Source organism: Mus caroli, chromosome 8, assembly GCF_900094665.2.
Source record: "Mus caroli chromosome 8, CAROLI_EIJ_v1.1, whole genome shotgun sequence".
Lineage (NCBI taxonomy): Eukaryota > Metazoa > Chordata > Mammalia > Rodentia > Muridae > Mus > Mus caroli.
This window is the reverse complement of record NC_034577.1, coordinates 99493296-99516229: the sequence shown is the minus strand read 5'-3', so window position 1 is coordinate 99516229 and position 22934 is coordinate 99493296.

The window sequence follows — 22934 nt, the reverse complement described above, 5'->3', positions numbered from 1 at the left end:
CACCTTCGTACACACCTCTTTCTGGCTAAAACAAATAACACTGTCAACCCCACCCCAATGACAAAACACATCTTCGGTGCTGTCAAATTGCTTTCACAGACTTTAATGAGTTGAGCATCTGGAGACAGAATCTTAGTTGTCACTGATGTCTGAGACTTCTATCTTTTTCCACTGTGGGAAATCAGAGACAATGGGGACCAGGGACTAACATCTGTCGTGCAGGGAGGTTTCCATAGTTGCCTGGTCTGGTGTCTATGACTCACAGAGAGACAAATTAATTGTCAAACTTCTTCCCGGCTTCCCTATGTGTCCAGTTGTGTGGCTATGCATTTCCAGGGGCCCCTCAGTTTTAGCTGTATGATGAGGTGAGTTAAACAGGCAGCCTTCAGCTTCATTTAACATCTCCTGACCCTAGGAGCCAAGAACATGCAGAGAATATAGCCCATGGTAGCAAGATGGAAGGGTCTCTTCGTCTTCTACTTTGGGTGTGACTGCAAGAGTTTTAGGGAGTCAGGACTGGACATAACATGGAGCCCATGTTTACTGCTTTTCACCCAGAAGCCAAGCCACTCCAAGGACATCTTAGAAGTTGATGGAAAGCCAGTAGAAGTATAGGTCCTGCAGAGAAAGGGTATAGAAGATGATCCACGATCAAAGAAGAAAATGAAGCAGTGTATGATGAAACGCTTCTGTGCCTCAGGCCATGCCTCTGAATGACTCTTTGGTTTAGGAATTTACAAGGGAAGCTGTGCAAACTTTCTTCTCTGACATGACAACAATGTACGATTTCCCTATGCAATGCAATAAAAGGCTAACTGAAAGGAACGGCCTAATCTTTTTGACTACTTGCATGTTTTATAAACGCTGGACTCTGGTGACTTGAATTAGCTACTGGAAGATGTTGTGCTGAAAGATAAGCTGTCTGTCCCAGCACAGGAGACCCTTGGGACCTGCACAAGGTGGGTTCTACAGTGTATGTGCTCTAGGGATAGCGTGTACCCAGGTATGGGCTCCTGCACATGGGACAGAGCCTTCAGTCCTGCAGCTGGTCCCTCAGATTCACATCTCACAGCAGAGGCAAGGGGAGCAGGGAGTAGAGAAAGGAAGGCAGCCAACAGAGCATGTAAGTGGGAGAGTCATTTCTTAAAGAATGACATGTTTGAAACATTTCCCTTTGGTGTCTGCAGGGGATTGGTGACAGAAGCCATGGAGCCTATAAAATGGCGTTGTATCCACACATAAACTACATGCATCCTCCTATACACTAGTTTTAATCACCTCTAGCCAGCTTGCAATGCCCAGTACAATGCAGAGTTGTGTAAATGGATGTCAATAAGATGGCACATTGTATTCTTTAGGAGAGAATCTGCACATTCACAGAGATGCAATTGGTTTTGAATTGCATTTTATATCTGTATTTGGTTGGATTCTAGAATCTCCTGGAATCCATGGATACAACCCGAGTATATAGAAGGCCACCATAAACATGCACATACATACACAAACATAGAAATTATATAAATTATACCTTTGGAATTTGCTATGGGAAAATAATGAACCTCTATCCTTATGTCTTCATTTTACTAATGACAATTTCATGACTAGCCTTGCTCATTGCCTCTACCAACTCATTTTTACCTATTACTTTGAAGCCTATCTTGGATACCTCACTTCACCAATGCATCTTTAAGTGATACTGACATCTTAAGAACATAATCTTGGGGCTGGGTATTTAGATCTGCTAGAAAGTGTTTAGCACACACAAGGCTCTGGGTTTGATTCCAGTCACTGTATAAACCAAACATGGTGGTCCATGCCTCTAATCTCAGCACTAAGGTGGTCAAGGCAGGAGAGTCAACCAGAATCATCCTTTGCTGCTTAGTGAATCTGAGACCAGCACGGGCTACCACGACCATAAGATCCTGCCTTAAAAACACTCATAACCATAAATCTATTATCACACCTGAAACCTTCCTGTAATGTCATCTTCTCAGAATTCTCACTTCCTTCATGGTTCCATAAATGTATTATTTTTGAGTTTAAATGAAGATACAGTAAGGCTCATACATGGTAACATGTGGACAGATGTTTCAAGCCTCTTGAACCAAAGGGGGTTGCTTCTGATTTATATTTTTGTCCTTGGAAGTTTTTTGTTGTTATCAGATGCACTGGTTCGTGAGTCTGACTGCATTTCATCATAGTGCAGAACCCAGTGGTATTAGCCATGACCAGTTCATGGATAGTCTTAGTGTCCCTTTCCCTTTTCATCATTGTGACCAAATACTTGAGAAGAAGCAACTTAAAGGGGGAAGGATCTGTTTTGGCTCAAGTAAGGCATAGTGGCCAGTCAGGTAGCCCAGTATAGCAATGATGACTAGAGTGTAGGGCAGCCATTTACGTCCCCTGAGCATCAGGAAGCAGATCTCCAAGGTCCAAAGTGGGTTTGCATCTCACAATGGAATGTCACAGTTTGAATGTAAAATGTCCCCCAACAGACTCATGTGTTTGGACATTTGGTCCCCAGCTGGTGGCCCTGTTTTGGGAGTTTGTGGGACCTTTTGGACAGAAGAGGTACTGAGCCAGCAAACACTGAGCCAAGTGGGCTGAACTGGAGAACTAATAGGAAAGCTCCACATCAGACCAGAGCGGGTTCCTGATCCTTGGAGACACGGCCAGCTGTGTGTCACGTTTCAGACTGAGAACAATCACAGGCCTCCATGACTTCACTTGTGTGAAACTAAGGGCAAAACGAAACTCTTTCTCCCCTCCATCTGCTTCGTGCTACGCTCTTTGGTAACTACAACAACCAAAGCTCCATCCCTGCTACTCGAAAGATGCATCAAGGCTTGGTGTGATGGTTTGTATATGATAGGCCCAGGGAGTGGTACTATTAGTAGGTGTGGCCCTGTTGGAGTAAGTGTGGCCTTGTTGGAGTAGGTGTGTCACTCTGGGTGTAGGCTTTAAGACCCTCATCCTAGCTGCCTGGAAGCCAGTCTTCCACTAGTAGCCTTCAGATGAAGATGTAGAACTCTTAGCTCCTTCTGCATCATGCTTGCCTGGATGCTGCCATGCTCCCACCTTGATGATAATGGATGGAACCTCTGAATCTGTAAGCCAGCCCCAAGTAAATGTTGTCCTTTATAAGACTTGCCCTGGCCACGGTGTCTGCTCACAGCAGTAAAACCCTAAGTAAGACATTCTGTCTGCTCTCCTTTTTGGGAGGACTCGGTCGTTGATGGCACTGTGATTCTCTTTTAGGACATTTATACTTTGTTGGCTCCTTTTTCCTGGTGTGAATAATCACTGATGGGCTACGCTTAGACCCATTCATTGTTTAGGGCTTCCAAAAGAGTCAGGCTTCATTTAATCCCAGCATCCTCTTCTTTCCCCCTTCCTTTTTCTTCTCCACTCTCTGTCCCCCTGCCCCCAAATAAAGGCTGTTGTTAGATGTGCTGACCAGAGAGCTGCAGTTTGAAATCCTAGACTAGCAAGCTCACTGCCTTCCAACTCTTCAGCAGTGTGGAAAGTTCTCTCTTTTTCCTTTCATTTCTTTTTTATATTATTATTAGATATTTTCTTTATATACATTTCAAATGCTATCCCGAAAGTTCCCTGTACCCTCCCCCTGCCCTGCTCCCCTACCCACTTCTTGGCCCTGGCATTCCCCTGTACTGGGGCATATAAAGTTTGCAATACCAAGGGGCCTCTCTTCCCAATGATGGCCGACTAGGCCATCTTCTGCTACATATGCAGCTAGAGACACGAGCTCTGGGGGTACTGGTTAGTTCATATTGTTGTTCCACCTATAGGGTTGCACACCCCTTCAGCTCCTTGGGTGCTTTCTCTAGCTTCTCCATTGGGGGCCCTGTGTTCCATCCGATAGATGACTGTGAGCATCCACTTCTGTATTTGCCAGGCACTGGCAAAGCCTCATATGAGACAGCTATACCAGGGTCCCTTCAGCAAAATCTTGCTGGCATATGCAATAGTGTCTGGGTTTGGTGGCTGATTATGGGATGGATCCCCGGGTGGGGTATTCTGGATAGTCCATCCTTTTGTCTTAGAGACAAACTTTGTTTCTGTAACTCCTTTCATGGGTATTTTGTTTCCTATTCTAAGGAGGAATGAAGTATCCACCCATTGGTCTTCCCTCTTCTCGATTTTCTTGTGTTTTGCAAATTGTATCTTGGGTGTTCTAAGTTTCTGGGCTAATGACTTTAATTTCATTTAGATATTTACGGAAGGAAAGGAACCCTTTAAAATAATTAAGTCATTTGAAACTGAGGCTGGGCCATGTGGGCTCCTTAAGTGTGCCATGAGAGCAGCGGTGACTTGTGTCCCTCACGTGGGACCACAGTCAGTGGAGCAGGCATGGCCATCACAGAAGAGGTAAAACCACTGAAAGGGTGATGTGATGCGGAGGCTGGAGAGGTTGATGAGATGCAGAGGCTGGAGAGGTGATGATGTGCTTCCTCAGCAACTGGGTGCTTCTAAATGAGGGGTGGTGACAACTCAGAGGGTACAGAACTTGACATTCATCCTTCTGTTCAGGGGCCAGTTTCTTGTTCTTAGTAACTATGAAACTGGTGGTAATGGTATTGGGGACATTGTTCTGTGATCTATTATATAGAATATACAGTTACTTTCATTCTCTCTCTCTCTCTCTCTCTCTCTCTCTCTCTCTCTCTCTCTCTCTGTGTGTGTGTGTGTGTGTGTGTGTGTGTGTCTATGGACATGAGCAGATGTGACAGATATCAAGCCTTTCTGAATCTGGAGTTACAGGTAATGGTGAACTGCCTCATAAGGGACTGGGAAGTGAACTCTGGTTTTTGGAAAGAGATGTATGAGCTCTAACTGCTGAGCCATCTCTCTCATCGCCAGAGTTCTTACTTCTTGCTCTGTCCTGATCTGAAACTTGTAGGACAATAGAAGATTCCCAGATCTTACCACTGTCACACGTTTGCTTATTGCATATTATACTAGATGTTCTCCTTATTTTAATCTTGTTCCTCTACCTATGTCCTTCATGTAGTGACTAGAGCACGGAAATTATACTTACCAGTCATTCTAGTTTCTTCTTTGATTCTGTGATAAAACACCATGATCAGTAGCAACGTGGAGAAGGAAGGGTTCATTGAGATCATAGTCCATCCTTGAGGGAAGCCCAAGCAGGAGCTTGAAGTAAAAACTATGAAGGAACTCTGTTTACTGGGTCACTGTCAGCATCCCTCACAGGCTAAGGACCAGCCAGCTGTTCTAGCTGAAGACCACCTGCTCCGGAGATGGTACTGCCTACACTGGGCTGGGCCCTCTGACATCAGTTAAGATAATCAAGACAATCCCTTACAGACAAGTCTAAAGTCCAACCTATAAAAGACAATTACTCAACTAAGACTCTCTTAAAAAAAAAAAAAGGTGATTCTAGGCTATGTCAAGTTGACAGTTAATGCTAACTAGGTCAGCAGGTATCAAGACTTATTATGAAATAAGAATAAGTATAATGGTTTGACAGCTAGGTAGAACAGACAACTCAACCATCATAACAAAACCGAGAGCCCAGAAATGTAGATTGTTGTGTACTTAGATGCTTGCTTTATAACACAATGGGACTAATAGTCATTGGCCAAGATGAACACAGAATGAGGAGTGACATTCAGCATTTCTAAAAACACAACTTGTGAAGAAAATATAATGTTCCCAACCCGGTATGAACAATACAACACAACTAGACATAAAGGAAAGAGCAAGGAATTAAAATATGTGAAGATTTTAATTTAAATAAGAGTTGGATATTGTAACTTTAATCTTTTCAAAACCCATTTTTAAAGGTGGTTCTTAAATGCTTTAAACTCCCTTTTAGTCTACCACCCACCAGAGGTAGTGGGAAAGAAAGGATACAGAGGAAGTGGACCTGTTTAGAAAGGTTCTTTGGAGCAACACTCATCTATGTTGTCTAGAAATCGGCAGTTCAGTTCACAGGTTAGCAGCTACAGCTGGATCCGTTCGCAAACAAGTCACAGATACACCAGCAGTCCAGTTCAGTAGAGTCAGGATGGCAAACAGGAATCAGCAGCAGTAGCCTACCCAGCACTCAGCCTCAGCACAATTCATCAGGAGGGACCAGAGGAAGGCCAGGAGAAGTTCACTGTGCCCCTCTCAGGGAAGACAAGAGACCCACAAGCATTGCACAGCTAGATCTTAAGCAAGCCAAGCTCAGCCTCCACCGCTGTCCACCAAGTCCTATTTATATCCCTCCAAACATCACATGTCCTCCATGGGTGTAGCCTTGGCACATACATCTGTCTTAGCTGACATCGCTCTGCCAATCAGCCCAAGACTGAGGAAATAGCAAGAAACTGCAGTATATCACAAGAAGGTTTTTTTTTTGGCACTTTTCTTTCCATGGAGTCCTCACAAATGCAATATAAGGTATACCAATACATGCTTGTCATTAGCCAAGATTCCTTCATCATGTGTCCTTTCATGTGCTTGCTTTAGCAGAACATCCTCTACCCTGTGTCTGCTTCAGCTAAATGTTCCTTCACGACTCTGCCTTAGTCTTTCACCTGTGTCCACTTCAGCCAAACGTTCCTTCCTGTGGTTTACCCAGGAAAACACCATCCAACTGAGTTTCCAAAGAACCCTTAAGTTTCCATTTAAGGATATAGCCATAAACATCTCTCCGAATTAGATGTATTTAAGATTAAAAAAAAAACCAGAGGGAATTTAATGTAAAACAAAAACAATAACAAAACAACCCCCCCCCCAAAAAAAAAACTTGGTAGAAGAGCTGAGTTGCTAAAGTGAACATCCTTGAGCAACTTTGAATGTACCCAGGCAGCAAACTGAAATCATCAGTGCCGATGCTGAGGAAAGCAGATGCAGGGATCTCTCTGCTGATACAGGTTTGAATACCTAGGAAACCGAAGAGATGCTAAGGAAATGCTGGTCAGATACATGAGAGAATTCAGGAAGGATAAACACACAGAAATCAATAGCTCCACTCTTGACGAGCAATAAGTATCCAGAGACAAGAATAGGAAAAAAGGACAGCAAAGATCAGAGGGGCAAATCATAAAAACAAAAACAAAACAAAAACAAAACAAAACAAAAAAACAACTTGTAGGAACAAATTTAATATATAAGAGGGAGGTGGAGCCTATTTGTACACCCTGTGACAACCATGGCACTTTTAATGAGGTCTGAGCTTCAACCTGGGGCTCAGGGCTCCTTCCTTCAAGGTCTTCATTCCATCCCTCTCAACAGTACTTGCCTTCAGCCCTAGAAACAGCGGCTGTGCTTGGCATTTGGTACGTCCGTGTTCTTCACCACTCTCTGTGACCCTCTCAGTAGTAGCTCAGGATCGTTTACTAGTTATTAAGTCTTCTATAAAATTTCCCTGTTTAAATTGGAGGCTTGGTTTCTGATTTGGAGCAGATTGATGAGTGCAGACCAGTGTGAGTAAAACTAGAAAGAGGTAAATTTTCTCAGATAGGAATGCTTTGTCTTACTAAATCGCTGCTCTTCTTACAAGGCATATATATCTATTTTTTTCCCATGCAATTCTAATTATAATTCCAATGGTCGTTCTTTCTCTTTTGAAAATGGATAAAACTACCTTCAGTTGTAATGGAAGGGTAATTACACGTGAACGGCAAATACGAGCATGAAAAATAAGAAATATGACGGAGGATATAGCTTGCCAAATATAAAGTCATAGTAATCCAATCTAAGTGGTATTGGCAGGGAGATAGGCGAGATCAGAACAGAATGGGAAATCCAGGAAAATATACTAGGATACATTAGGATCTCATATATGAGAAAGAATTCCATTTCACAGGGCAGAGGTGGTTTATTTAACAAATCGTGCTGGCAGAAATGATAGCCAGGTAGAGCAGGGTTGGCACGCTGATCCTGTTGAGTAAAGATCTGAGGCTCTGAGGACTTAAGAGTTTCTACAGCTGCGACTGAGTTCTGCCGTGTCAGAGGACGACCACAAAGCATGTGCAATTGAGTGGGTGTGGTGGCATGCCAATAAAACTTTATTTGTAATGGCTGGCCTGGGGACCAGCATTTATCAATGCTTGGTCTGAGTAAAATAAAACTAGTTCCTTTGCCCGGTCTCCGTCAAAATACAAGTTCCAGACGAAGCAGCGACTTAAATGTAAAATAAAACCCACACAAATCTCTTAAAAGAAAAACCCAGCGGACTAAGGTAGAGTCATGCCAAGAAGGGTATCTGTCACCATCCAGCCTGAAAAAGCAGAAGCGACAGGACAAAAGGGCATCCGCGTGACTTCGAAAAGGAGGAAAACTTTTATCAGGAAGAAAATAAGGAAGACTGTAAAGGAAACAAAATTGCCCCATATATGGCAGATGACTCTTCGAAAGCTCTTTCCACTGTTAAGACAGGGACAACAATACCACTGAAAGCGGGAAAGACCATAAAGTTTAGTTTAAATGCAATTTGCACTGTGGGAGTTTTTGAACAAGAGCATTGGCAGGCACTACATTTAGAGTCTCGGGCCGAAGTGTGTATCTTGGGTTGTGAAGGTCAGGTCACTCGTGGAACCAGGGAAGGCAGCCAGAGGCCTCTGCACGCTCGGGGATGGGGTTGGGGGGGGGAAGGCTTAGGAAACAGTCAGTCAATGCAGGTTGATGTTTCCTGAGACTCTATATCCTGCTCCCAGGTCCTATGGGCCCGACCACTCTTGAGCTGACTCTCCCATCCTTTCTCTAAGGTTTGGAATGGAGGACACCTCTAATCTTTGATGCACACAAATGGGCATCTCTGGGCATTTGCACCCAAGAGCTGCCCCTGACCAGGGTGAGCCCTAAGAAAATAAAACATTCTCTCAACTTGCCTGGATACCTCTGTGAGGCATGGAGTTTCAGGGAGAACTAACACTGGCCACCACTATCCCCACACCCCCATCCCCAGTTCCTTGTGACCGTGCTTCCCTTTACTGGCTCTGCCACACAGGGACCAGTGAGGTCTCCACACAGACAAATATGACAACCTGTCATACTGACCCACATTGGTTCAAGTCTATTGTTCTAGGTTGCAAGGAAGAGGAAGCAAAAAGCTCTATCTTAGCCTAATGATGCAGGGCTCAGGATGGCGTTGGGGACACCGATGATCACAGCACAGGAAGAGCACAAACCTGTAGCCCGCATTATGTGTGTAATGTGGACATGCAGTGAGCCATCCCTGCTCAGTTCTCGAGGTCAGGGATAGGAGGGGGTTTAGAGTAGGATGCGAGTCACTTCCCACCTGGGAAGCTAAGAGTTTTCATGTACTGAGAGCAGCCAGAGAAAGGCAGTAAGTCAGTTCTCTTCTGACTAGTGGGTTTCAAACTCTGTCCACCCACCTGGCAGCGGCAATAGCAGCCGGAGTGACAGGAGAAAGACACACTGTTGTTCACCTCTTCACGCAGGGTTTAGGAAGCCCGAGGCAAAAAAGCTGCAGAGCAACGCTAGGGCTGGAGCTCGCTAAGGCAGGCTCCGTGGCTCTATGCAGACAGCCTTGGCTTTTTTCAAGTGTAAAATAAAAAACATCCTGGACAGGAGGGATCTCCAGAGAAAAAAACGAAAGAACGCACACAGATGTGAGCTGCAGGGAGAGGCAGCAGGGCTGACATTTACTGCAAAGGGAAGAGAATAGCATCGCCGCAGAGGGACCCAGGCATCAGGCAACAGAGCTCTGTGTGGCTTATCTTTGCAGAGGCCTCACCGCTGCCTGTAATCCCTGGTGGTGGAGCCAGTAAAGGGAAGCGCGTCACAAGGAACTAGGGGGGTAGTGGTGGGCAGTGTTAGCTCCCTTGAAACCCTGTGCCTCGCAGAGGCATCCAGGCAAGTTGAGAGAATGTTCTATTTTCCATCGCTGAGCCTGTGTCTGGTTTCCAGGGAGATGGAGACAATGGGCGCCACTTGCCAAAGGTCCTTAGAAAACAGCAGAGGCTTGTAAGGTCCACAAGCACACACTGCGCAGGCGCAACGGGTGACCTCGGGCCTTCTAGCAGCAAGTTGTCGCTGCATTGGGGTAGGCTCTAAGGCCATTCTGGGTCCTTTCGGTGGAGGTTGCTTTGCCCCAGTGCCTCCCAAGCAAGACTTCTATCTGTGCAGTTTGGGAAGGTAAACAAAGATTATTTTGAATCACATTCTGACAATTCATCTGAAGGTGTAAGCCCAGAGGGCAGAGGTGACAAACAGGTGAATTCAGTCATAGTTGTGGTCCCCTAGGCCAGAGATGGGTAAACTAAAGCTTGAACACCAAATGTGACCTGTGGCCTGTTTCTGTAAATAAAGACGTATTGGAACACAGCCATGCCAATATATTTACAATACAGGGGTGTTTTCTGGCTTCAAGAGCAGCCAGACTTGAGTGAGAATCCACAGAAGGCTTAGGTTTGAGTCAGAAACAATCACTTTCTGATCCCTTAGAGACAGCTTTGCCAGCTGCGATTCTGGGTGACTACCTGGATTTATTTAGCATGTCATGAGCGGGGTCAGGGACTCCATTCTTTTAAAAAGATGCTTTCAGGCATGAATGATACAAGTAGGAATTGAGCTGATTCCTTTTTCTTAGTTAAAAAAAAATGTATGTCTATATGAGAGCATCAGCATGTATATACAGGCACAAGGTACCTTGTACATTTCTGGTACCTGAGAGGCCAGAAGATGGCATCAGGTTTCCTAGAACTGCAGTTACAGGTAGATCCAAGCTACCTGATATGATTGCTAGGAACCAAACCTAGATCCCAAACAAAACCACACCAAGCCAGTAGACACCAGCTCTCAGCCCCATGATTATCACATGCCTGGAGTCAATCACAATCAAAGAAAGCAAGCCCAGGACACTCTTGCTTTGTCAGCTTCATGTGCCCATACAAGCCTTACAGCATACACCAGAGGACCAGAACACCCAGTTTTTGGACAGCCCCAAAGCTAAACAATTGTAGCATGTGTGGTTCTTGGTTCTGCCTCTCCTCCTGAGGTCTTCAGGGTGTCCGATGCCACTGTTTGCCAGGCCAGAAGGGGCAAGTGGAGTCTGGGATGAACACTGTGGTGTCATGTCTTCTGCTTTCCTCCTCTCAGGGAGAGGTGGGTGGATGGGTGGGGTTTCTCCGAGAATCTTAGTGTTATAGTTCTTTTAGGTAAAGGCTTTCTCTGATGATCTTTAATAAAGCAGTTCTCTGAGACGACCTTAGCTTGTTCACGTTTCTCGGGGTGGGTTTGAACACATACCCTTTATCCAGGGTTATTTGGTTTGGGAGTGAGAATATCCAGGATGGGAAAACGCCATTGGTTGAACGCTAAGGCACTGCGATGCCTCATTAGAACGAAGAGGCATTTGTTGCAGGTGTGTGATTGACCACCTGTGGCCACCTGGTTCAGGGTTGCCTGGTTACGAGCTCCGAGGCAGGCATGGAAACAGGGAAGGAGCTGGTTCCACTCCTGCCAGTCTCAAGTTTCGAGATTTCCAGAGTTTCAACATGCTCTATCTTGCGACTTCCATGCTAGTTCCTCTTGTGGCAAGGTCGATGTGCCCCGCAGGTGTGGACGTTTATTATCCTTGACCCCTTATATTCATTAAGTACCATGAGTCTGTTATTATCCCATTTCCTTCAGGTCCTGTGGGTTGGGTCTGACTCCAGGCGTCATGTGACACAAGCCTAAGCCAATCAGAATATTTCATCTCTCTTCAGCCATCCTACTTGGTTCAGATTTCCTCACAGGACCCCACAGGCCTCCATGGTACTTTTGCTGAGGGAATCTTTGTTTGTTTGTTTGTTATTATGTGTGTGCACACACTTGGCACATGCATGGCTGGAGATCGGAGAATAACTTCCAGGAGTTCATTTTCTCCTTTCACCCTAGGGGTAGCAATCACATCACCAGGTTTGAAGGCAAGCTCCCCTACTCACTGAACCATCTCCCCAACTCCTCTTTCTTGTCTTGTGGAGTGTTCAGTGAGAGGAAGAGAGGACACAGACTGCTGAACCTCAGAGTCCTTGTGAGAAAGGAAGTAAGAAGGAGCAGGCAACTGCAAGTGACAAGGGAGAAGAAGAAATGGGTGACCTTGCTGGAACCCCTAATCAAATGCTACACTTGACCTGGTCAGGGACCATGTGGCTTTTCAGTTACATGAGCCTTTGCCTCTGCCACACAAGGTTAAGTTTCTGTTTGGCATCAGAAAACAAATCACCCTGACGGGGGAAGTTAAGACCTGGTTCCACTTGACTGTATCAGAGCAGCTCAGTCAACCCAGTGGAAGCTTTCTTGGAGCCACCTGTTGGCAGGAACACACTGCAGCGTGCCCTCAGAAGAAAGCAGGAGTTGGGGCGCTGCCTACCACCCTTGGCCACTGAGCCAAGGGTTTCTACCCATCTGCAGCCAACTTATGCCATACCGTCCCTCAGATTCTAGAAGAAAGGTGCTAGGGAAAGGACTCAGGAATCACGTTACCCGCTGCTGGCTAAGCAACCACAGTACTTAAAGAACCCAACTATGGCCGGTCGGTCAGTGGTGGTGCACGCCTTTAATCCTAGCACTCGGGGAGGCAGAGGCAGGCGGATTTCTGAGTTCAAGGCCAGCCTGGTCTACAAAGTGAGTTCCAAGACAGCCAGGGCTATACAGAGAAATCCTGTCTCAAAAAACCAAAACCAAAACAAAACCAAACCAAACCAAAACCCAACTATAGGTAGAATGGGCAAGGCAGAATAAAGCTGTGAACATTTCCTTGATCTGTGTTCTTCTCTCTTCTTCTCAATGCTAGCGTAACCAATCCCATTAATCTCGCTCTCATTCCCTCCTCTCCCTTTCCCCATTTCCCCAAACAGCTTTTACCCAGCAACTAGACTAGGACGGTTCTTATATGGTCCATAGTAACCAGGCTCACCAGCTCATAGGTCAAATCTATCGGGATCTGAATTTCAGGTCCACCTATATGAATGTAGCTAAGAAATTGAAATTCTCTGAACCCTGGCTTGCATCTAAAAAATGCCTCATTGAGTTGTCATAAGGAGAGACTATGTCTGAATACAAAAGTAATATTATTTATTTTTCCATATAGGGTTTCTCTGTAGCCCTGGCTGTCCTAGAACTTGCTCTGTAGATCAGGCTGGCCTCAAACTCACTCACAGAGAGCCACCTGCTTCTGTCTCCCAAGTACCCAGCAATAAAAAATATTATTACAGTCAAAATATCAATATTGCTTACAGCTTTCAGAAGTATTTTCATAGTCATAAGGATTCCTTAAGATGGACTTAGGGTAGCCATTTTGTGACATGCAGGGTTTAAAAATCCAGTTCTTGGGGGTTGTCATCATCACTGGGTCCTGATAGAATGGATGTGACCAGTCTTGGGCGTTACATCCCTCCTCACAGTACAGACCATGATGCTATACAAGCTAGGCTGCATTGGGATGCTCCTAACTGTAACGTGTGAGACACGTGTGCCAAGGACAGAGGTCCTGAAGGTAGAACTCATTACTCTTGAGTGGGGTGCCCAGAGGACTCGTGCCAGGTGGGAATCAGATTCTTATCCTCACGCACTCTGCAATGCCTACACCGACTCCCACCACTGCACGGTGAGACCGATTAACATTGCGAGTAAATAGCAAATAATGCTCAGCTTGGAGGCAAATCAGGAATTAGACTTCTGATAAGAGACAAAGGGTGATGTCGAACACTTCAGGATGTAAGATTTTATCTTGGAAAATGAAAACAAAAATCATTGCTTTTACTCCTCAGGTCTCTGGGAAGAATTATTTAAAGGGCATTTCCATAACTTCAAAGCTCTACAATTAGTTTCTAGAAAGCCCGTAGAAATACCTCATTTTGGGGACGATCTTTTCACACATCTCCACCCTCCCCCAAGAGTCTTCAAATCTGACAAATATTTTCTTTTAGATTAAAAAGGAAAAAAAAATCTAATTGGACAGACACGCCCCTCGTGAGGGTCAACAGAGTTTTTAAAACGTGGCAATAGGTTTTTAGGTTCATGGACAGTGAAAATGTAATCTTTATAAATAACGCGCATGGAAACGCACAACAAATGCCCATGCATGTGCATTATGATCTGGATCCTTGGTGGAAACATGGGAAACTTTCATATACCAGACATCACTTATGACAGCCCCGTCTTCCACATAAAAGGTCATCTCTCAGTAGAAGAATGGCTTCCAGAGTTAAAGGGCTTCCGACTATAAGTGCTCTGCCAAGCTGGAGACGAGGGAGTACGAGACAGAGATGTCAGATTTCAAATGCAGGGCACACCCATGGCATGATTTGACACGGAGCTAGCAGGAAGGGGGAGAGAGACCTTTCTTTTAGAGATGATCAGGTACAGGATGGGATCAGCACCACACGGCGTGCTTTAGGAAGCATGGGGGCCATGAGCTTTCCTGTCTTATGCTGTGACAAAATGTGCGCTATGGAAACAGGAAGTGGCAGCAAAATGGTCCGGTGGGGCTTCCTGGATGTTTGAAGGGCTATGTGTGTTCAAGTCTACGGAGGGCTGTTACCTGGCTCACAAGGCTTTTAAAGTCAGGATGATGCATTTAGGTAGAAGGGACAGTTAAAAAGAAAATGGCTGGAGAAGAGCAATGGCATATTGGGATGGATCAGCCTCCAAGGAAGTATGTTAACCCCCAGATATAGACGCTGCCATATGTTAGACACTTAATATATATATATATATATATATATATATATATATATATATATGCCAAAGCAAGGAATGTGCGCTGCTGCCCTGGTCTCAGAAAATGCTCACAAGATGCTTTTGAAACACACTGTTTCCAGGAACCCTGTGATGACCATAGATAAGAAGTCAACGGCTGGAGTCAAAGGGAGGGTTATTCTGAGCAAGCCTGCCACTAAGGCTGAGCATCTCTGCCTGCTCTTCCCCCCACCCCCACCCCCACCTCTCTGATTGTCTCCCTCTCTGTCAGCTCCTTTCTTGCCTCTGGAACAGAGAACTTTCGAGTTGTTATTAAGCACCGATGTGGTCTGAATTCTCACTTAGAAAGCCCCAGCGATGAGCCTCCAACCTGATGTACCAACCTGGGAAAGAGCATTTTCTTCCCTTCAGGACATAGTTACATGTAGTTATTTTTTTTTCCCTTCACAAGGCAGATGCTCAAAGCAAAGAGTGTGAAGTAGCAGGGATTTGGGCACTGTGTACAACTCCCCCTAGGGTATCCCTGGGGATGAAGCCTTTGCATTGCAGTGACAGAAAACCTGGCTGTAAGGACAGTGACCATGGATGGCATCTTAGGGATTTTCTCTTTCTGTGAGTATATATACGTTCAATCTCTCTCTTCTCTTTACTCCCAGAATCCCTCTCTCCTTCCCCTCCCTCTCTCATATACATCTCTCCCACACAAAGATTTGCATGCACAAGCTGTACACGAGGGTGACTTTTGCAAGCACACACACAGCAGTGACACACTCTATTTCCTATCTCTGTCGCTATGCCCAGGATATTCTAAAGTAAGTCATGGGAACCACCCTACTGCCTCCTATGGTATAAATAAAGTTTTATTGAACATAGACATGCACATTCATTTCTGTATTCTCTTTGGCTGTTTTCGTCCTATAACTGGTCACATTACGGTGGCCACAGCACCGATAACAGAGGCCATAAAGTTTTAAAGCTTTGTCCCCTGGCCCTCGATGAAAAACGTTTGCTGGCTCCTGTTCTAAAGTAGCATTCTATATCTAGAAAATACATTTGCTTGTTTTAACTGTTGAGAGGACACTCACCCCTCCCCCATTTAAAACGTGGCTTACCGGGCTAGGGAGACAGTTCAGTCAGTAATGCAGCAGCCATGGGTGCATGAGGATATGAGCTCATCCCCAGAACCCACGTAAAAGACTGAGTGTGGTGGCCCCCCCCCTGAACACCAGCACTAGGGAGGTGTTGAAATGGGTGGACCCCAGGTGCTCTTTGGTTAACTACCCTAGCATACTCAGTGAATTTGGGCCCAGTGAAAGGCCCTGTCTCAAGTAGATGGAGCGTGAGGAACAACTCCCGAGGTTGACCTCTTGCCTCTACACACATTTGCATACATGTGCTTATATACTTGCACACTTAGACTCAAGGAGCCTGACCAGAAGAAGAGGGACCCTTCACCAGAATACCCATGGATGTCCTGTCTCCACGTAGACACTCTTATTAGAAGGAAACAATTGTTTGTAGGGAACCCCATTCCCTTCTATTGAAAATATCCTCTCTGAACATTTTTGTTTGTTTGTTTTTTTGTTTTTGAGACAGAGTTTCTCTGTATAGCCCTGGATGTCCTGGAACTCACTTTGTAGACCAGGCTGGCCTCAAACTCAGAAATCTGCCTGCCTCTGCCTCCCAAGGCATGCACCACCACGCCAGGCCTCTCTTAACATCTTAAATCAAATTATGTTTTAAATTCTTAAGCTCTTAAATCAAAATATGATTTCTCCCCTAATGGTCTCTTTCCCTTGTAAGAGAAAACATTCCTCTATAAAGGAATGCAAGTGGGCGGGGACATGGGCATATTTCATGGTAGTTCCTTGCATCGCTGGATTAAAGACTCTCCTACTCCCTCCATCTCTCTCTCAGATGGGTGCTGCCAGTCACCCTGTTTCCTCTGTTGCTTTTAGTGGTAGCCAAAGCTCTGGGGATGTTGGGTCCCAGCTACAGAGATACTAGCTGCATCATGTGCGGCCCCCATTGCTCTGACAGCTTAACAGAGAAGGACTAATGTGTGTGTTGGGGGAAAGTGTTCTTCCAGGGGGAAGAAAAGTAGAGGCATACGTCCCTTTCAAAGTTCCAGGTGTGGGGCAGCACCATGGTTCTGTCATGGCCATGTGTAGCCTCTGTGGATGGGGATGCCGGGCCTCTGTGCAGGTGGGGGAAGACTGAACTGGGAGAGTTCATTCCTGAGATCGGCATATCTTGAATTAACCACTCAACGAATCATAAAACAGGATTGTCAGATTCATTATGGGAAAAGCCAGGCTGGAAATAATGCTTTAAGTATGTGTTATGGCTGCTGGGGATACAACTAGTATTAGTGGCTTAAGGGGCTCAGGAAACTTCTGTGAGACCACAACAAAGGAACAGCAAGTGTTTCCTGAGAACAATGGAGGCTGGGCCCTCTCCCCTGCATCAGTGAAAGGAGATCTTTCCTATTATTTTAAAATTTGCTACTCCAAACACCCCCATCTCCCCATGGTGCCCATGTCAGAGCTGAAGAGGAGCTTCCCCCCCCCCCTTAAAAAAATCAGGGCTCAATGGAGTCTCTCATTCTGTGGTAATGAGCTCCAATTTAACAGGATCATTATTTCTGACATTAAAGTTCTGAGAATAGTCACATGCCCAGAAGCAATTTTTTTTTTTTTTTAAAACCAGCTAATCCCAGAAATAAGAAACTGCCATGAGGGATGGTGAGTCAGGGGCTAAAAAAAAATGCTTTAAGAATCCTGCCACAGATGAACTGGACACGAGCACAGCCCACATAAGGCATGGAGCACCTGGAGGTGCTCCCTGGAGGTGCTCCAGGCTGAGACATCCCCTTGGCCAGGACCGTTAGGGTTCTACGGTGACCACCCAGCAAGTAACCAGAACCTTGCCTCATTGTTAGATGGATTCTGGACTTGAGGCCTTTCTGTGTCAGTTGTACCAAAAAAACGTGACTTGAGACTAATTTACAAAAAAATGCCCTGCATCTTCGTCTGTCTTATGTTCAGAGTAGCATAAATAGTGCTCACTAGTAGGTGTGAATCAAGGGAGTGGGAGGTGGGAAACGGGGCCTTTAGCACACCCAAGAGGCAAAGGAAACGTTCAGGATGCTTGAAGGAAACATCTCAAGGCAGTAGCTGAGCTTCAGGCTGAGGGTGTGTCTAGCTCCAACAAGAGCGTTTCAGAAAACCATAGGAAAACTCTTGAGAGATGAGATTAATAATAAAAAAATAAAATAAAATCCACATATGGCAAAAGCACACATATAAAGTAGTGGCATTTAAATCCAGGGAGAAGTACAGATATGTCCATGGTAACCAAATAGAAACTAAAAGATGGCAACATAGGATACTGGGAACAGAGCTATTATGGTTTGTGCCTGGAATGTCCTCAAAGGATTTCTGTGTCGACGATTCAGTTTTCGGAAGGTGGGGCTATGGAGTCGGGTGAAACCATTAGAGGGTGGAGTGTAACTGGAGGGTGGAAATCATGGAATCATGTCTCGGGAGAGGATATTTTGCCCCTGGCTTCCCTTACCTCCCCGTTTCCTGGCTACCAAGAGATGAGTGGCTTTGCTCCAGCATTTGGATAAAACAATAGACAAAGGGATAATGGACCTCTGAAACCATGGGTCAAAAGAAACCTTTTAACTCTGTTAAGTTATCTCAAGTATTTGGCCACAGTGTCAGAATGATGATAAAGAAGAAAATTGTATAGGAAGAAAAATCATAGGAACTATAATCTGGCTCAGCTGGGCCAAATGCTGCTCTAAAGAAAATAAAAATATCATGATCAGGAGAGGGTAAGGATTTTATGTACCTATTTGTGGGGAGATGAGAGAAAGGGGGGCATTTACTGTATTTGGAAGCCCGCAGATAATGGCTGGCAGTGAAAAAACAAGAGACAACACTTGGAAGATAATATTCAGAAATGCATATAGGCAAAATTCCATGAAATCAGTTAAAATAATTGAAAGTTTTACTTCTAGGGATTGGGCACCAAGCAGAATACTCTGGGAGCTGCTCTACCTTGGCACTAAGGCTGCTGCCACTGTTTGAATTTAAGGATCAAATGGACAAACAACATTGAAAATTCAGCGTCCACTAGGAAGCTGATTGCCTCCCATCCACCGAAGTGACCGCAGTTCCTCAGTGTGTTCGAGTGACACCCAACACTGTTTTCAGTTCCGGCTTTCTCTGCCTTCCCCTTAATGAAGTTCGGAGGGCGCTGGGTCCCGAGTGCTTTAAGCAGTGCAGCATCAGCAGAAGGAGGCACACAAATGTGATAGAGGTGATGACCTTCTATGGGCAACATGTCTGGTATCAATTCCAGGTAACGCCAAGGTGTGAACCAAGTGCTCAGCCCACTTAGATGGGCTCAATATCACTTCAGCCTACCCAGCACACTTCAAGGATTCCATATTTTACCACTCCACGTTTGGATTTTCCTTGAGGCTCTACATACCTACATTAAACTTTGAAGTTTACCTTGTTTCCTGGACCCAAAAATTATTTCAGGGTATATAGACATTGGGCCATGAAGGCTACTTCTGAGGACCCTGCGTATGTCTTTTTTAAAAGTTATTTTTTTAAATATCAAAAAGGTTCTATTATTCTCCTCATGTCATTTCATGGTCTTCTACCACAGGACTTTAAAAATAGACTTGACTGCATAGGTTTTTCTTTTCCTCTCTCCGATCCAAGCTTTCTGCTCCTTCATTGAAACAGCATGCCACTTGTCAAAATATTCCTGTGCTAACTATGTCTGTAATCAGGGGTCGCATTTCCCCATTCTGACACCACCATTCGTGGTCCTTCCTCTTCCTTCTTACGAGCTTTACCCTCAGTGCTTCCAACCTGGCCCAATGTTCACATGCCAGTCCCTCTGAGACCAAAGTTATGGTCTTGGGTGTGAAGCTGTGATGAGCAAATGCCTAAAGAGCTTGACACTCATTGAAATCTTAGAGCAACCAGAGAGCAAACGTAGCTTCTCCATGTCCATGCTCTCCATCACGGGACTCTTCTCATGCTCTCTGCTATTTCCCAGTTCTAATTACTTAGAGTCAATAATATTAGAACTCACTTGGAACTCAGTCTTCCCCAAGACACATATGCATGAAGACACTTTGTCTAGGGGACCACCACGGTATCAAATGAGCCAAAGGGATAATGAAGGAAAGTGCTACAACATGCTTAATTAAGAGTGAGGACCATTCACTGTTCCCACTGATGCCCTATTCAGTATTTCTTCAGACACAGAGGGACACAGACATGCCTGTCATGGTACAGACAACACTGATGAAATAATAAATGCCCACGTGATAAATACCTTTCTAGAGATTAGACTGACGGTGGGATTTTCATGGTCTCAGAGCAAACCAAGTTTTGGATCTGTTAGGTAGCATTTCCATACTTCCATGAGCTAATCATGAGCCCAACCATGTACATTCATTTATCTTAGGTCACGAACATATTCACCTACTTAATAGATTAGTAAGCCAAGACTCAGGAAAGTAAACAAAATAGCCTTAGTTTTCTTAAAGCTAATGGTTGATTAGGCCAGGACTTGAATCTTGATCTGATCCCAAATATCATGATCAAACTCACTAGTGCAGTGACACTTGTTAAGAGGTGACGTCACACCACAGAAGACACTTGGCGATGTCTGGAGATTTTTTTCTAGTTGCCACACCTGAGGAGAGATGAGCTACTGACATCTTATAGAAGTTGTTCCTGATAAATAGTCCACAATCCCACAACAGAGTCACATGACCCCAAAGACCCAATGGGGTCAAGGTTGAGAGCCCTTATACCCAACTATCCTGATATTTTTTAAAATAAAGTTTCCAGTGACTTGTTCATGACTTACCCCTAGGACTGACACATAGTAGGTTTTCAACAGTTCTATGAATGGATTCTTTTTCTGAAATGTGAGCAGCCCTTATAATGCTACATGCAGGGCGCCAGTTGCTTTGCTTTGTTAGCTGATTATGTGATACACACTTCAAAAAGAGCTGCAGAGTTAGACTTTCCCACAAGTGCTCAGAAAAGGACTTGGATGTGCAAAGCTTCCCAAGACACTGGGAAAAGTCCCACTTGCAAACTCTGGTTACCCGTTCTCCTGAGCCCAGTAAGAGAAAACGTCTATGGATTCACCCACCTCCACACCAGGGGCCCCATGGGACCTTGTTAACGGTGATCCTATATACTCCTTAGGAACTTCTAAACAAGGTTTAGAAGAAAACAATGCTAAGACATTCCTCTCTCTCTCTCTCTCTCTCTCTCTCTCTCTCTCTCTCTCTCTCTCTCCGTCTCTCTCTCCTACTCATCACCCAAAATAAAACAAATAGCACAGAGACTCAGAGGAATGTCATCACTCTTTCAAGGGTGGCACAAGTGGCTTAGAGACCTAAGGGGAAGACAGGGAGAAAGAAAGTTGAGAAGATGCAGGATTCTCTATCAGGCAGGCCATGGTGGGTATCTTGCTTCATTCCTCTTTCGTTTGTGTGGTGGGTCTAGGCTTATAGGGAGGAGAGGATGAAATAGGTCAAGTCCATGATGACTAATGATGAGTTCATTTATGTTTGGCTCCCACGGCGCAGGCTTTCCCAGTGGGGCCTAAAGGGTGGCTGATTTACCTCCTGAAGCTCCCTTCCCAGCGTTGATGGTTATCAAAAGGAAACTAAAATATTTGCTGTTAAACAAGAAGATTCTTTTATTATCATTCATTCCCTCAGTACATACCAAGTGCCATGGTACATTATCCACCTTCTTTGTCATGGCCAGGTTGAACGAATTCTCTGTGGCAGGTGAGGGACATGCAAGACACTTCTACACTGTTGTGATTCAGATCTGAAATACCTCCTGAAGACTCTAGTGACATGGCACTGGCTGGGATTTGGAGGAGCTAATAAATCAGCCAAATTAGAAGGCGCAAGAGGAAGTGAGGGCAAGCACGTGTGAAGCCCCAGTGAAGAAAACAGATCCTGGGGGGGTGGGGGGTGTCAAGAAGAGACCAGAGAACACACAGATTTAACTTCATGGCTCAGTAAGTGATGGTGTAACTTGGGCCAGGATAATCAGTCATGGTGAGAATGGGAGAAAGGGCTGGATTCGGGATGCACTTGCAGATAAAGCTAGGAGGTCCAGGAATGGATGGGGAAATGAGAGTCCTTATCTTGAGCAAATGGACATTGGTAGCATTTACTGAACTAAAGACAGGGAGAGAACATCTGAGGTGGGACTGCTGTGTCAGTGCTAAGTTTAAGATGCCTGCCAGAGGCTAAAGTTAAGAGCCTGGAGTTCAGGGTGGGGTGATCATTTTGGGGTCTTCAGAAAACCAGTGGAATTGATTTTATTATTAATTTATTTATTGAACCAGGTTCTCCATATATGGTAGTTGCTGTCCTAGAACTCATTACTAGGTAGACTAGGCTGGCCTCAAACGCATAGACACCCACCTACGTCTACCTCCTGAGTACTGGGATTAAAGGGTGTGCAATTGCTCTCAGATCCAATCAGTGGAAGCTAAATGTCCAAGTTTAGATTTGTTCTTCTGGAAAAGAGGAATAGAGAGAGAGCTTTTTCAGGGGACCCAGGAGAAAGCACAGCTGGCCAACAGACATCATGGGTTTTCCCTCATCACTTGGGGTCAATCTCTCTTTATAAATTTTGGCATTGCATTCTGTTGGGTGCCAGTGCCTATCAGGGGTCCTCCATGCCAGCTATGAGCACAACTACTATGGTAAAGATCATGCTGGGGACAGAGGCGGCATTCGAGCCACAGAAAGCAACCACCGTTTAGAAGCAGATCTCCTAACACTTTGAGGACCTGTTTATCAACATACCACTGATCCCTTCCCACTTTAAGGGCCTGACCGTGTCAGGTGAGTGGCGTGAGAACCTGAAGCCACCTACGAAGGTTCATAGTGCTTTGCCACTCTATGGCATGTCATTTGTCATGTGTGGTGTAAAGGGACCCGTTCACTAACAGGGGCTCCCACACATACCAACTGTGATGCAGTAGAGTGCTGGTGTCATCACCAGGGGAGACTGAGTGGCTGTGGCTTGTAAGTAGTCCTAGTCGGCCATCACTGGAAAGAGAGGCCCATTGGACACGCAAACTTTATATGCCCCAGTACAGGGGAACGCCAGGGCCAAAAAAGTGGGAATGGGTGGGTAGGGAAGTGGGGGGGGGTATGGGGGACTTTT